A 13,666-nucleotide genomic window follows, 5' to 3' on the forward strand; every position below is an offset into this window, starting at 1 on the left:
TTGTGGTGGGCTAGCTCATGAGCCAACCTGAAGGTTGTGGCCCCCACACTCATAAATTACTTTTGAAACTATCCAGGAATTCTGGTTCTTATCTTTATATTAATTTGCCTGTGTTTAATTCAGGTTACACAGTCCAACAGTGGTCATTGAATTCTTGTGTCTTGTACTTTAGAGGCAGACACCTGTGAGGCATTCCCCCCCCCAGTTATCCCTGTGGTGGGTTACCAAGCTCTGTCTGTAGGGAGTCTCAGTGGCAAGAGCAGTCACCACCATATATGTTTTCTGCTAGCTGGAAACTTTGCTTTCAGAGACACATCTTGATTGAGAAACCCCAGTCATGCAATTAACTCGCAGCAGGTGCATTTCATATTGCATCAATAAGTGCTTCCTTACAGAGCCTTCATCACTCCCAGTACAACAGAGATGTTCCATTGTTTTAAATGTCACAGCTTTTTTGGACTTTTTCTTTTAGTACTTGATTTTTATTGCTGCTTTTTTTCTGTGCTGTATAGAATCAATCATTATTTTATTTCTAATAGTACTTAGCCTGGCCCCTTCTGTACATATGTTTGGCTATTTTCCACCCTGTGCCTGCAAGCTGCTAAGTGGTTTTGCTTATCATTGGAGAAATCAATAGGATTTGTAGCACCTTGAAAGAGGTAATAAGCACTTTGCAGGATCAGCTCTTCAGCCTTGGCTTCCTTACTGATGGATATGAAAATAATTCCTGAAGATTCACCATCTCTGTTAGCCTTTGTCTTGAAGAGTTGCTATTATGCGGTATGAAAATGAAATAAAACTAAACTGTGCCAGAAATCCCTTTCTAATCTTGGTGCCATAATTTTTTACTACTTCAGCTCTTTAAGTTATCTGGCTTCATTAACAGCCTATTTGGGTATACTTGCTAATATGATCAGGAGGATACCTTGAAAAAAGGACCAAGCCTTTGAGTGATGCCTACACTGGGAATCAAATACTTTTTTAAAGCAGAGGTGGTGTAGGTGAATGAGAATAGTTTAACATGAACTCAGAGAACATTTTTCCCCTATATTGATTAATAAGTGCAAAGAATAATAATTATAGGCACACGTGCATGAACTTAGAAGGACAGTTCACACAGGAAGAACTTTTTTTTTTCCCTTCAGAAAGCAGTAATTTAAAAGGTAGTAAGTACCGCAGCATAGTTCTCATTAACAGAGGTAGAAAGAGCCCCTGCAGCTCCCCATCAATAATCACAGCATTTGGTACATACTGCTCAGTCCTTGCTTCCCATTATGAATCACAAATGACTTCATACACTCCCAAAGTAATTGAAGATGGGTCTGGGAGACCTTGTTATAGGGATGACAGTTTATGCTGTGAGAAGTTGGAGGGGAAACGTTAGTGAAAAGCAGAAAATTAAAATTAAAACTTGAATTTAATGTGAGGTAAACATATGTTACAGCCATTGCGCAGAGCAAATGTTAAGGGTAGCTCCAGAAAAAGTCACAGCAGCAGTAGCAGTACCGATAACAGAAAATATACCAGAGTTTGTATAGGGTTTTTGTAATACCATTTTGAAGTGTTATGCATAATCAGTCCTTAAAAATTCAGTCTCTTTATGAACCACTCAGATACGATCAACTTCAAGATATGCTTTCCCAACTTTAAGAAAATGTTTATTATTATACCTTATAAACAATACATTTATACCAGCATCTGTAGTGAAACTATGGTTTCTGTATGGTTCTGTAGTGAAACTATGAGCTAAAATTATTTGCTCATTAAGGCACTTCATCTAAATGATAACTAGTAGCCGATTGCATATTGCATTAGGCAGCATTCTGATCTCAGCCAAGAGATGCCCAAGCAAAAGAAAAACAAGGACTGATAACATTGAGGAGATAAAAAAGTTCAGAACACATTTCCATGCTCTGGAGTGTGTAATGGTCATAACACGTTATAAATCCTAAACTTTTTGACTTAGTACTAGTCAGGAAGTAGAGACATTTATTCTGGGAAGAAGTTCCTTCTTTTTCACTGGAAATGCTGAAAGCTGAGGGTATTTTTCACTTTTGAAGTTGCTGCTAGTTGCAATATTTGGGAATGTTAGGACCCACATATGATAGCATTTGGGTCATCTGCATTTGGGTTCCACTTACCAAGAAAAAACGCAGGCAGTATAACTCATGTCAAGTATCATGGCTTTATGGACATTAGGTCTTTTCAGAGAATAAAAATTTAAAATTCATGTTCTTTAAGAACTTTTGGGAAAAGATTGATTTTGATTCAGAAAGAAAATGAGGAGTTTTTCTTCTCAAGATAAAGAAATTCTAAGGACAAAATAATTTAGAAAAAATACAAATATTTCAGTATGATTTTTCCCAAGTATTTCAGCAGCCTTTGCTCTTAGGTGCTTTCCTGGGAGTGTCCTGGGAGGTGATGGCAAACTCGAGACTTGCCAGGTGTGTGGTGGCTGCCCCGAAGTTCCTGACTCTGGACATGGAGCCTGGGACCTTTAAGGGCTCCAGCTCCACCTGAGGTTTGCAGGGCTGCCTGACCCCTTACTGCAAATCCACAGCTGGAAGTTTGGAGATACCAGAACCCAGGGTCTTTAGGGGTTTCAGAGCCTCTCCTTAGAAGTCAGAACCCTGAAGTTCCCTAGACAGAACTAGGCACTCCCGCATGCTCCCAATGTTGGACCTTGCCCTGCAGAACATGGCTTGGGCCCTCTGCGAGCTGCCACCTCTGCTTGGCTCTCTGGTCCGTGGCAGGGACAGAGGTTTGAGGGAAGAAAAAAAAATCTAACCTGAGAAAAATTTCAAGATGTTTTTATACCTGGAGTGAGACAGCTGCATGGTTGTCTTCTCAAGGTGAGAAGATGCCTGCAGCTGGATAAGTGAAGAACAAGTCTCTTGCCTGAGAAACGTATAATGGAATTTCTCCTTTTGGATAACAATTGTCCTAGAGGCCAGCTGATTTTTTACTGTTGTTACATGGTTAATCTGATGATAGCTAATGGGAAATATTGGTCTTTCAGGGTACTGATAGATTTATGTGCTTACACAATACTTGGTCATTTGCTTTAGAAAGTTAATAAATAGCTGATGTATAGAATGTAAAGAAGCCAAGCTGCTGCTTCAGCTGTCTCCAAGCGGGAGCTGGTGCCCAAACCTCACCATGAATAGTACTCATACGTGTAATTTGTTGATGTGTTCTCTTGTTCATACTTATTGGCTCTCTGGGAGCCATTTGCATAAATCAGCTGCTGTGCCCAAGTAGTTGCCATCTCCAAATAACTAAAGGAACAATCTAACAACCATGCACAGTTTAATAGTACTGCACTGAGCCAAAAATTCTCCAAAGAGCTTCAGGCACGTGATGATATCTAATCTGTTGTTTTATCACTTAAACTGTTAGGGTAGCTGTTAGGTTAGCGCAATGCAGTTCTTAATTGTGTTATGCTGGCTAAGTATCCAATTTATACCTTTCAAAAATGCCACGGATTTGTTCCTTATTTGGCAGGAGATAAATCTACTGCCATAACATCTTGATCTGAAAGACCTCCATTCAATAGCTGCCACTTCAGCGCCACTGGGCTAAGTTGTCTCTCCTTTGCAAGTTCCTTTGCTGATAAAGCTTTGTATCAGTGTAGGTAACAAGAAATTTTGACAACGGTGTAACATGGGGAATGTTTTCACTTGACCGTTTTTTTTGTCTTAAATAAAAAGGTCTGTTGCGGCTGACTAGACATGCTGTTACACAGCTTGATTGCAGCTCCCTTGTGTGTCCACTACTGAACCACGGACAATGGAAAGGGTCAAACCTGCCCTTAGTACCCCACATCATACTGCCTGAAGACAGACGTAAATTAATTTGAGGAACAACATATGCATGATAAAGTGAGCATATGGCTTTCAATAATTTCTTCATGGTGAAGATAATCAAAGTTCATTATTAAAAAAATACTTTTTATTTCAGTGGAAAAGACATCTTTTATGCCCACATTTTTTGTGAGACAAATCTAAAGGATAAATGTTCTGACCTTTTTTGTTTTGAAACTGTGTGTATGTGTATGCACAACCTAAATGTCCATTTTTACCTGCTTCCCCACATATTTCAATTAACTGTAAGTAAAATGCAAAAAAAAGAGAGAGAGAAAAAAAGAGAAATTACTTAATCCTTCCAGTATTTCACTGAATCACAGAACGGCTGATGTTGCAAGGGAGCTCTGGAGGTCATCTGGTCCAGCCTTTCTGCTCAGGTAGGGCCACCTAGAACAGGCTCCCCTGGATCTGAAAATATCCATGAGAGCAAATCTATATTAAAAGATATAAGAAAGATGCTCAGATATACAAGAGTTGCTATTATTATCCTGACAGAAACATAAAATATGTGTTGAAATAATTTGCAAAAAGCATGCAAGAAAGCATTGTTTAATTTAAAGTAGGCTTTTTCATTTAGTCAACCAGTTATCACTGGGAGGGAGTCAAAGGATGAACTCCTCTTCGCAACCTAAACCCTCTCTCCGACATCCCATCACAATATTTATGTGTTAACCTGGAGCACATTTGACTTCCTGCTGCTTCTTCTGCCATCTGTGTGGACAGTGATTCCGATAGGATATAAATATTAAAGTAATTACACAGGAGAGGATGATCTTAGCGAGCGGTGCCCACCGAAGTGAAGTGAGGGCAGACAAATTAAAACAGATCCCTTGGCACTCCAGGTTACTGTCTCAGAAAGGACAAAGCTTTTAGCAGATGTGCGGGAGAATTAAAGAGTCAAGGGAGATAGTCCAGCTTTATTTCACATTCCAAATTCACTAGAGTAATCAAAGAAGACATGCCCCTGGATTTACCTTTTCCCGAGGTTTTCCTTCTAAGATCAGTCTAAGATCAGTGTGCTTGTAATTCTAAGATAATTCTGCTCCAGACTAGCAGAAGTTCATACCTCTGTCCCCTTCTTACCTTACTGAAACTGATACCCTTTTCATTCCCAGGGTGCTATTTGCTAGGAATGGCCAGATGTCATGTAAGAGCTGTGGGAACAAAACTCTTTCCTAGGTCTCCTAACTCCATACAAAGTCATTACCTTCATTTCCCACTTGCATTTTTGAAGAGGTATTTTTTGACCCTGTTACCACTTTTTTCCAATCAGTGTAAAATTTCCCCCAAGTAGCTGTACATGTTGTCCATGTGCAATGCCCACAGTATGCAATGAATGCTTTCAGTTGATTATAATCTTTAGAGTTTGCATGATTTAAGTCATGCTTCACAGCTTGGTTAAATAGTATTGTAAAGAAAACACACAGTTCTCCAACTATAACCTCCCATCCACTCCCGAACAGAGGGCTTCTTGCTGCCTTTTCTTAAATATTGCATGTATAAATGTGATAGTGGTGAGTAAGAGATCTATAAATGGGTTCTGGTGAGGAGTAAACATCATGTGGTCGTCCGCTTTGGAAGCTTGTTGAGTGGGAGGCATTTATTGAACCTTGGTGCACTTGCTATAATCACTGATTTTCTATGAAGTGCTAATAGGATATGACTGTTTTCTCCTTTGTAAAACAACAATAAAATTATTTTCCCCTGGGAAAATAGAATTATTTATGATATAAAGATATCGTAAAATAATAATAGAAAAAGAATAAAATTTTGTAAAAATAATAGGATAAGACTGTTTCTCCTTCCTTGCTCTTATAAAACAGGCTGCCTTAACAGAACCTTAGGGTTAAGTATATAAGGCTGGAAACTGTTCAAATGAAGACAAATTGTATTTAGCCCCCAGGTGATTCACACATGGTCTTTAACTATATAACAATAGGACTGAATGTGGTCATTTTATTGCACATATGGAGATACAGCCAAAATCAGGATTCATTTCATGTTTCAACTTCTTTCAGCTAACATGTTGTATAAGAACAGAAAATACAGACAGTTGGAATTACTGGAGCTTTTTTTAGAGCAAATCGTTCATCTGCTTGCTGCTAACTAGTTTGGGCATATTTTCAGGGAATAACAGGGAGATGCAATGTTAAAAACTGTAATTTTGAAGAAGGAAAAAGTGTGATTTTGGGATTTATTTAATTTTATTTTTGAAGTTGCATCTATGTTGAATAGCACATAAATTAAAACATTTTTTTACATAAACATAGCCATTGCTTTCCCCTGTGGTTAGAAAGCGCAGGGACCCAGACTTTTTTGTCCCAGAAGCTAACACTGGCATTACACTGACTGCAAACCACAGCCCTGCAGATTCTCAGAGAGGGAACGGAGAAAGTCTTGAGGGCTGAAAAGCCCTCTAATTCCATGATTCAAAGAAGATCCTAAGCATGTGCTTATGTCTATCCTTAATCAGGACAACATTTAAGCATTTGCTCTCAAGTACATTCTTTTCTGTTTTCTTTAAAATGGCAGTGTTGTTCAGTATAATAAGGTTGATTGGAGTGGCAAGGGAGGTTCTGGTAGATAAGCTGCAGCAGCTGAAAGACTAACTGGGGAACCTAACTGTGAGGATTATTAATGTACCGTAAGCAACCTATTTTTGAGTTTTCAGACTCCCATTGATCTCTGGAGGAGTTTGAGTTCTAAAAATAACTTGCCTTTGGGACCTGGGAGAGAGAGAATTGGAGCTGGACGGAGGGAGGTCTGAGTGCATTGAAACATCACGGGGAGATAACAGAGGGTCTGCTGACTGCAAAGGCAGTTCAGGTAGCAATTATAAGCAACCAGAGAGCAGAAAGTACATCTGAGAGAAAGGTAATATTATTAGTAGGTGTTAAAATAGCACTGCTTGCAAGCAGTGTGCTTTAGACAAAATTTGAGAACAGCAGGCTTGATTTCCCTCAGCACCTGAGCACTGAGGCAAGGTTTATCATCATGGCAACTTGGTTGCATTTGGATGGCAAATGGCAGGGCTCTTGGGCACTACAGTATTTTTTTTTTTTCTTTTGCTCCTCCTGCTAATAAACTAGTCTTGTAGGTGCATGGCCTTTTAGAAGACTGGGTTTCCTTTGACTAGAGCTGCTATGTCTCAGTTGTGACTGGGAGAACTGGAGACAGCAAATCTTTTGTTGGGTCCACTGCCTAGTGAGAGTACCCTGCCACAGGAGGAGGAAGAAGACAGCTGCTTGCTCAGCTGGATGGGATATGGTGCCAGTTAGGACCTTTCTGCCCTGAGGCCACAGAAGTATTTATTAAGTGATATTAAAACTGATTTTAGCAGGAGATGGCTGTCAAAGGTCTGGAATCGATGAGGAAATGAAGGCAGGATAAAGGAGTATTTGAAGAAAGAGCATATGGCTAAAAGTGATCCCAGCAGCCAGATTACTCGGATGATGAGCAGCACAGTAATACAGTATATAACAGCTTGTTGTTTTAGTTTGTAAGCTCACTGACAGCTCCACAGCAGAGCAGGGGCAAGCAGGGACCCTGCACCTGGCCCACAAATCCACCTTGGCCTTTGTGAGTGGAGGACAGCTTCCCTTGGGACCTACAAAGCCTCTTCCCAGACTCACAAACTGGCTGAGGCTTGAGAGCACCTCTGTAGGTCGTGGAGTCCAAACCCCTGCTCAGGACAGGGTCATTGCTCAGGGCCATACCCAGTCGGGTTTTCAATATCTCCAAGGATGGAAACTCCACGACCTCTCTGGGCAGCCTGTGCCAGTGTTTGACCACCCTGACAGCCAAAGACATTTTGTTTCCTGTTGAGGTAAAATTCTCTGTGTTTCAATTTGTGCCTGTTGTTTCCTGTCCTGTCACTGGGCACCACTGAGGGAAGCCTGGCTCCATCTTCTTTGTACCCTTATCACCAAGATCCCTGGGTGCTCGGTGTGCACAGCACAGGACAGGTGTTATGAGGAGCTCAGGAAATAAGGAAAGGCTAAAAGGCTAAACTGCTTGGAGAAGATAAGCATGGATCTCCCACGCAGGGCAGATGTCTCTTCCAGGATGACACCTGCAGGAAACACAGCCTTACCATCTAAGACACTGAATCTGCGTGATTATCTTACATGATAAAAAATATCATGCAATCCTAAAAACCAGAATGCTACATTGTAGCTGTCCTTCACACCACAAACCCACCCACAATGTGTCTGGAGGCAGAAGCTGACGCTGGCCTCTGTCAGCAGAAGGATCAGAAAACCCTTGTGCCGCCGAGGACCACATCACGCTCAGCTGCGCCCGCTGCACTCTGCACACTCTCTCTCCCGATCCCGGGCTTGAGTGCTTGAGTTTAATCACTGCCAGCAATGTTTTATCCACCCACCACTGGAAAACAGTCACCTTGTGATATTCAGGAACGGGCAAAGAACAGTTTGAAAGAGAAAGGAGAACACTCAACTGAAACACATGGAGAGCGTGTGTAGGCAGGCAGTAATTACATAGGACAGGGTTACACGTGCGTGCATATCCCGGGGAGCCATCAAATACAGCCTTAAAGTTGGCATTTGTTTTAAGATCAGAAAGATAAGTACCTAAAACTACCTGACTGGAAGGAAATTTCAGCAGAAATAGAACAGCACATTGCCTCACCGAATCAGGCTACAAGACGATTACGTTGTTTGCTTGCTAACGGCCACAGAGCGGTATTGGCACTGCATGTGGTTTTATGACCTCTTTCTTGTGGGCAATGGCACACCCTCACTTTTTTTCAAGTCTATTAACTTTTGGCTTGTTTATTCAAAAGTTGCCAACACTTTTGAGCAGTTAGTGCAAGCCGTGCAGGGTTTCTTTTAATAGCACCTCTTTTCTCCAGGGAAGTGTTTCTTCCCAAAGCTAGGCAATTCCAGGCTTTTGAATGTCCCTCCATTATTTCTTTAAATGTGTACAGCCTACATACCTTCAGGAGCACAGCGAAAACTCACTTTATATAACACATCATGAAATACAGAAGATTGCCATTTTTTTCTCTGTCCTGTGGCTTTTTCTCTGCTTTCCAAGCATTTGTTAAAACTTCGTGAGTTCAATAAAATTTACCCAGACCAGAGGTACTTGATATTCCCCCCCCCTCAAATGCTTATATCTCAGCTGAATAAACATATATGCCGAGAAAGTTAGTGTCTTGAACTTTTGAAAGTTAATCACAAAACCTGTTTTCCTCAGTACTGAGCTGTCTGGAACCACCAATATCAACAGCAACCACTGATGTCTCTTAACTTCAAAGACAACAGGAACAGACCCTATGATGGGCTCCGAATGAGCTGTGACTATGCAGGGAAAAGTCGCTGTAGACAAGTCAACGGAAATTACTCATTGTTCCCCAGACAGCAGTTAAATGCCTCCCCACCTCACCTGACATAAGTAAATAAATTAACTCCAGCTGGATTTATACAAACAGCACAGAAAATACGATGCTACCATGTCTAGAATGCTGCCTTCGGTGCTGGTCAGTCATGAAAATTAAAGCAGAAACAGGAGGGGAGTGGAGTTGTGCCAAAAATAGTTACAGGAACAGACACACCACCAAAACAGGAGAGGCTGAAAATCCCTGGGACTGTTCAGACTGGACAGGAGGCAAGGGAGACTCGCTGCCAGTAAGGACTCCAGTGGGCAGTACAGAGAAAGCAAGACAAGAGGGTGATCAAAGCAGCTGAAAAAGAAATAATTTAAAAATAATATATACACACACACACAAACACATATATATATATATACACACACCAGTAAATAGTCTTTACTGGTAGCATTAAATACTGTTTTAACTTTTATACATTTGATGCATCCCTAGTACCTGCAGCACGGCCACGCTGCTGTGCCGTACGGCAGGATTTGCCACCTGTGCCTGCTGAAGCAGTGCTGGGCTTCTCTGGGGATGAATCCCAGGGTACGTGTGGGGTTGGACCCTGCTCTCTCGAGGGCAGGGGCAGGCCAGGAGCCCTCTGTGTCCTGCCAGGCAGCCGGAGGCAGCTGGGCAATGGGATGGGGTAGGAGTCATGGCTACCCGTACTGAGGACAGAACTGAAGGCATTAAAGCCCTGAGCTCTTAGCAGAGTCATGAAATTTCATCAGACAGAGATTTGGAGTGTAGGCGGAAAAAGCTAGTGGATCAAAAAGATTTGTTTCACGCCCACTCAGTATTCCCCAAGGTTGGGTGTAAACAAGTGAAAAGCAAAATTGCAGGTGTGGGGAATATACTCCCCCTCACAACTTGCAGGTATTTTTCTGTGTGCTCTGAAAATACCTGTGAGTGCACTGATAAATGATTTAATTTCTGGTCTTGTATCTGTCATACAGGTCTGACAAGAGAAAATGAATGGATTCCAATGAATGGAGATAATTTGAAATGCTTTATATATCTGTATGAAGACTGAACTTCCTAACTCCGTGGTAGCCCATAGGAAGCATCTTCTTTGTACATTTATATCAACACTTTTCTGTTGTCCATTTTGTTTAACATAAGAAAGTACCACTGAAATAAAAAACAAACACAACTAGTAATGTGTGTGTATATATTCAGGAATTATTTTGACCTCAGAACAGGGAATAGTGTAATTTGAATTTTGAGTGAAAGTAGAATACTTTTTTAAAAAAATAATCAATATTTGCAATTAATTTGGTTTCTTTCCTTTTGAAAAAAAATCAATATGGACAAAACAGTTTTAAAATGATTTGACAAAATGCAGAATAAATTAAGAATGTAACATCTAATTTCCTGTAGTGTACTCCTAGTTACAGAACAGGAATAATGTATCAAGTGTAATAAAGGAAACTAAAATATTAAAAGGGATGTTCTTTCTGGTGAGTTTAACTAAATTTCTCTTATGTTGTAGAGCCAAAGTATTTCTTTTTCTTGAGAATCTAAAATGCACTGGTGTTCTGATATTTATGCATCACCTTCACTTTGCACAATGAAAATACAAGATGTGATCTAGCTCACAGAAAATCTGCAACCTTTATTAAAATAAACAGGTCATCCAGCCTCGATGGAACATGCCCCTGAGTATAGGTTGAAGGATTACTATCTTCAAAAGCCCAAATGAAAAGGGGACTTTGAAATACTGGTGCCGAGCAAAAATCATGTATGATCACAGCAACCCTTTCGTACAGTGATTAATCCCCGACACTTGTTTTATATGGACTGTACATAAATGAAGACTGTTTGATGCATATTCTATTTTTGGAAATGAGATCTTATTGTTAAGAGAAATGTAATGCACTGTGTCTCCTTGGTCGCTCGTGTTATTTACTGTTAATGGATTAGAGGACCTGTTTTGTAATAATATTCTTCTACTGTTGATTGAAACTATTCTACATGCTCTGAAACTCTCTGCCTGGCTCTTGTTTATTCAATTAAAATAAAGATAATTATTCTGGTTAGAAAACAGATTTCAAGTTGAATATTACTAACAATGACATCCATTAAATTCTCATTTGCTCCATCAGATAACACAAAAGCTAACTGGCAATATTTTTTTATTTTAAGTTATTACATGTGCTTTGTACAGGAAATTAGAAAGGAGCTGTACTCATTGCAACTCAATTAAAAGGATATGTTCTACTTTCCATATACAATACCAACGTTGCTTACCATCCTGCTTCATCCTTATAGCTCATGGCTGATTTCCCTCAATATATTCCTTGGAGGTGAACATCACCGAAAGACAGGTTGAAATGGAAATGCCAGGAGACAGAATGCATCAGAAGCACCTTTCATTTACATACCGATAAGATTAACATGTCTATTCAATAGAAAAAGAACAATTTTCCCTAACGCTGCATTATCACTCACTGATACTGGGCTCTGCATTGTTCCTGCCAGTATGGAAGTGATAAAAAGAGGAGAAAACACACAGTCCCTTGAGCCAGAAGCATGCGCAAGGTGAGATGAGTCAGGGCCTCAGCTTTTATTATTATTTACTCACTTTAAAAATACTAATTTCAGAAAACTGTGGAAAGGTAAAGTCACGTTTTTCCCCTCCTTTGATAGTTAGGAAACTTCATAGTGGAAAATCCAAGGGATGGGGAGATCTGGGACCACATCACAGACATCACATCTGAATGTGTAAGGGGAAAAAAAAACCCCACCCCTGACAAAGAAGTGTGCTGCTTTTGCCAGGTTTCAACTCCTTGCTCCCGAACGGAGGGGTGGCCCCAGTAGCCACTTAAACTTCTTAATGGTGGGGAGGGCTTGGCAGAGGCAAATAATATTTTTTTCTCAGATTCATTTTCATCTTAAATGAAATTTCAAAATATATCTGCTTTTAAACTATCTCGAGGCTGACAGCTATGGGCCATAGGGGTCAGTGAGGACCCTGAGTTAGGTCTTAGCACAACAATGAGTCTTTATTAAAGCATAAAATTAGTATCTAAGAACTAGAAAACAAGGAGGCTGTGAAGGCACTCCATGTCTCAGCTAGCAAACTGTTAACAACTGGTCTGAACCATCATGTGCTGGTGATGTTACTTCTCACCTGCCTAGAGAAAGGACCTGACTGTAGGGCGTACAACAGACAGATGAAAGGTGCTTCAAGCAACTCTGCAGTCTATTGCTTCTGGCATGGAAAATTTTGCCCTCCCAAAATGTTACATTTTGGTGCAAAATTAGCGAAAGATTCAGGTCTTGCAATGAAAGATGAGGACAGAAATACATAATAACAGATCATGCTAAAAACATGCTTCTTTCATGTGGTTACATGCCAGCCTTTGTCAGTATGAGCCAAACTCGCTAACAGCTATATATTAACACCTCACTAATGAGGTGATACATGACCACCCCTAGGCCGTGAAGCCAGAGGAATGATTGCAACAAAACAGTTACTGTAACTGAACCACGGAGAGAGAAACTCCACACACACCCACACACACCCCCAACTCCTAACCTGCATTATGAGGAACCCATGAAATAAAGCAAAATAACTGGATTTCAATGTCATCCCTGTGTTCTGGTCTCTGTATGGTGCTGGTGTGACAGTAAATCAAAGGGACAGTGTTGCCCTGGTGTCACCAAGTCCCGTGCAAGTAAGATGGAGGAAGAATTTCCTTTGTTAACTCCCTACCAATGCTCTGCACTGTAATTTTTTCTTCTTTTTTTGTTTTAATCCCAATGCTGAAAGAGAGATGTCTTTAATTTAACTGAATGTGTTTTTCTGAGAAGCTGCTCAACAACGTGGTGGAGAAATGCTCTGTTAGAAAACCAGAGATAGGTATCATGCTGTGCCTGCGGCAAAGGGTTTAGTCTAATGAGACACCAAGACCTCAACACATTTGGGGAGAGATTTTTAATTGTCAGCCACTGAACAAAAGCACGCTCTAATGATTTCTCTGATCATCTGCACAGAAAAATCCAAACACATTTAACTTAGAGGTAAAGATAAAGGTAAAATAATAATTACTGTTACCTGAAAACTTTTGGTAAGTTTGAATGTATTTCAATTGATTACTCTGGTTTAATCACTTTCAACTAAGAGGTTGCAATGCTTCTGCATTTCTAAGACAAACAGTGTTAATTGCCTTAAAACCCTGGAGGCTTGGCTTTATGCATAACTTCAATTACAGAACTAAACTGGCAGTTTTGCATTTTCTGTGTTGGTGTAAGCTATTATTTTTGGTAGCAAAATCAAGGCCACACTGTACTCCTTTACCTACTGTACCAGTAAAACATTTGTAGTTATATATGCAACTGTATTTATGGATGCAATTCCCAAAATCAAAGTCTCGAGAGGCAGTTCATTGAATTCAGGGGC

General features: G+C 40.4%; 1 protein-coding gene across 3 annotated transcripts in view; it reads left to right on the forward strand.

Annotated features, from left to right (window-relative positions):
* SMPX (small muscle protein X-linked) overlaps positions 1–11,541 on the forward strand; it is a 44,364-nt gene extending 32,823 nt beyond the window's left edge. For 2 of the 3 annotated variants that reach the window (XM_027810918.2, XM_027810920.2), the window contains exon 5: positions 10,218–11,541. The gene's annotated coding sequence lies outside the window, so the exon portion shown is untranslated. The remainder of the gene's footprint in view (positions 1–10,217) is intronic. The other variant, XM_027810917.2, reaches the window with a different exon arrangement.
* The last annotated feature ends 2,125 nt before the right edge of the window (positions 11,542–13,666 follow it).

This window comes from Falco cherrug, chromosome 2 (genome assembly GCF_023634085.1).
Source record: "Falco cherrug isolate bFalChe1 chromosome 2, bFalChe1.pri, whole genome shotgun sequence".
In the NCBI taxonomy this organism is placed as follows: Eukaryota; Metazoa; Chordata; class Aves; order Falconiformes; family Falconidae; genus Falco; species Falco cherrug.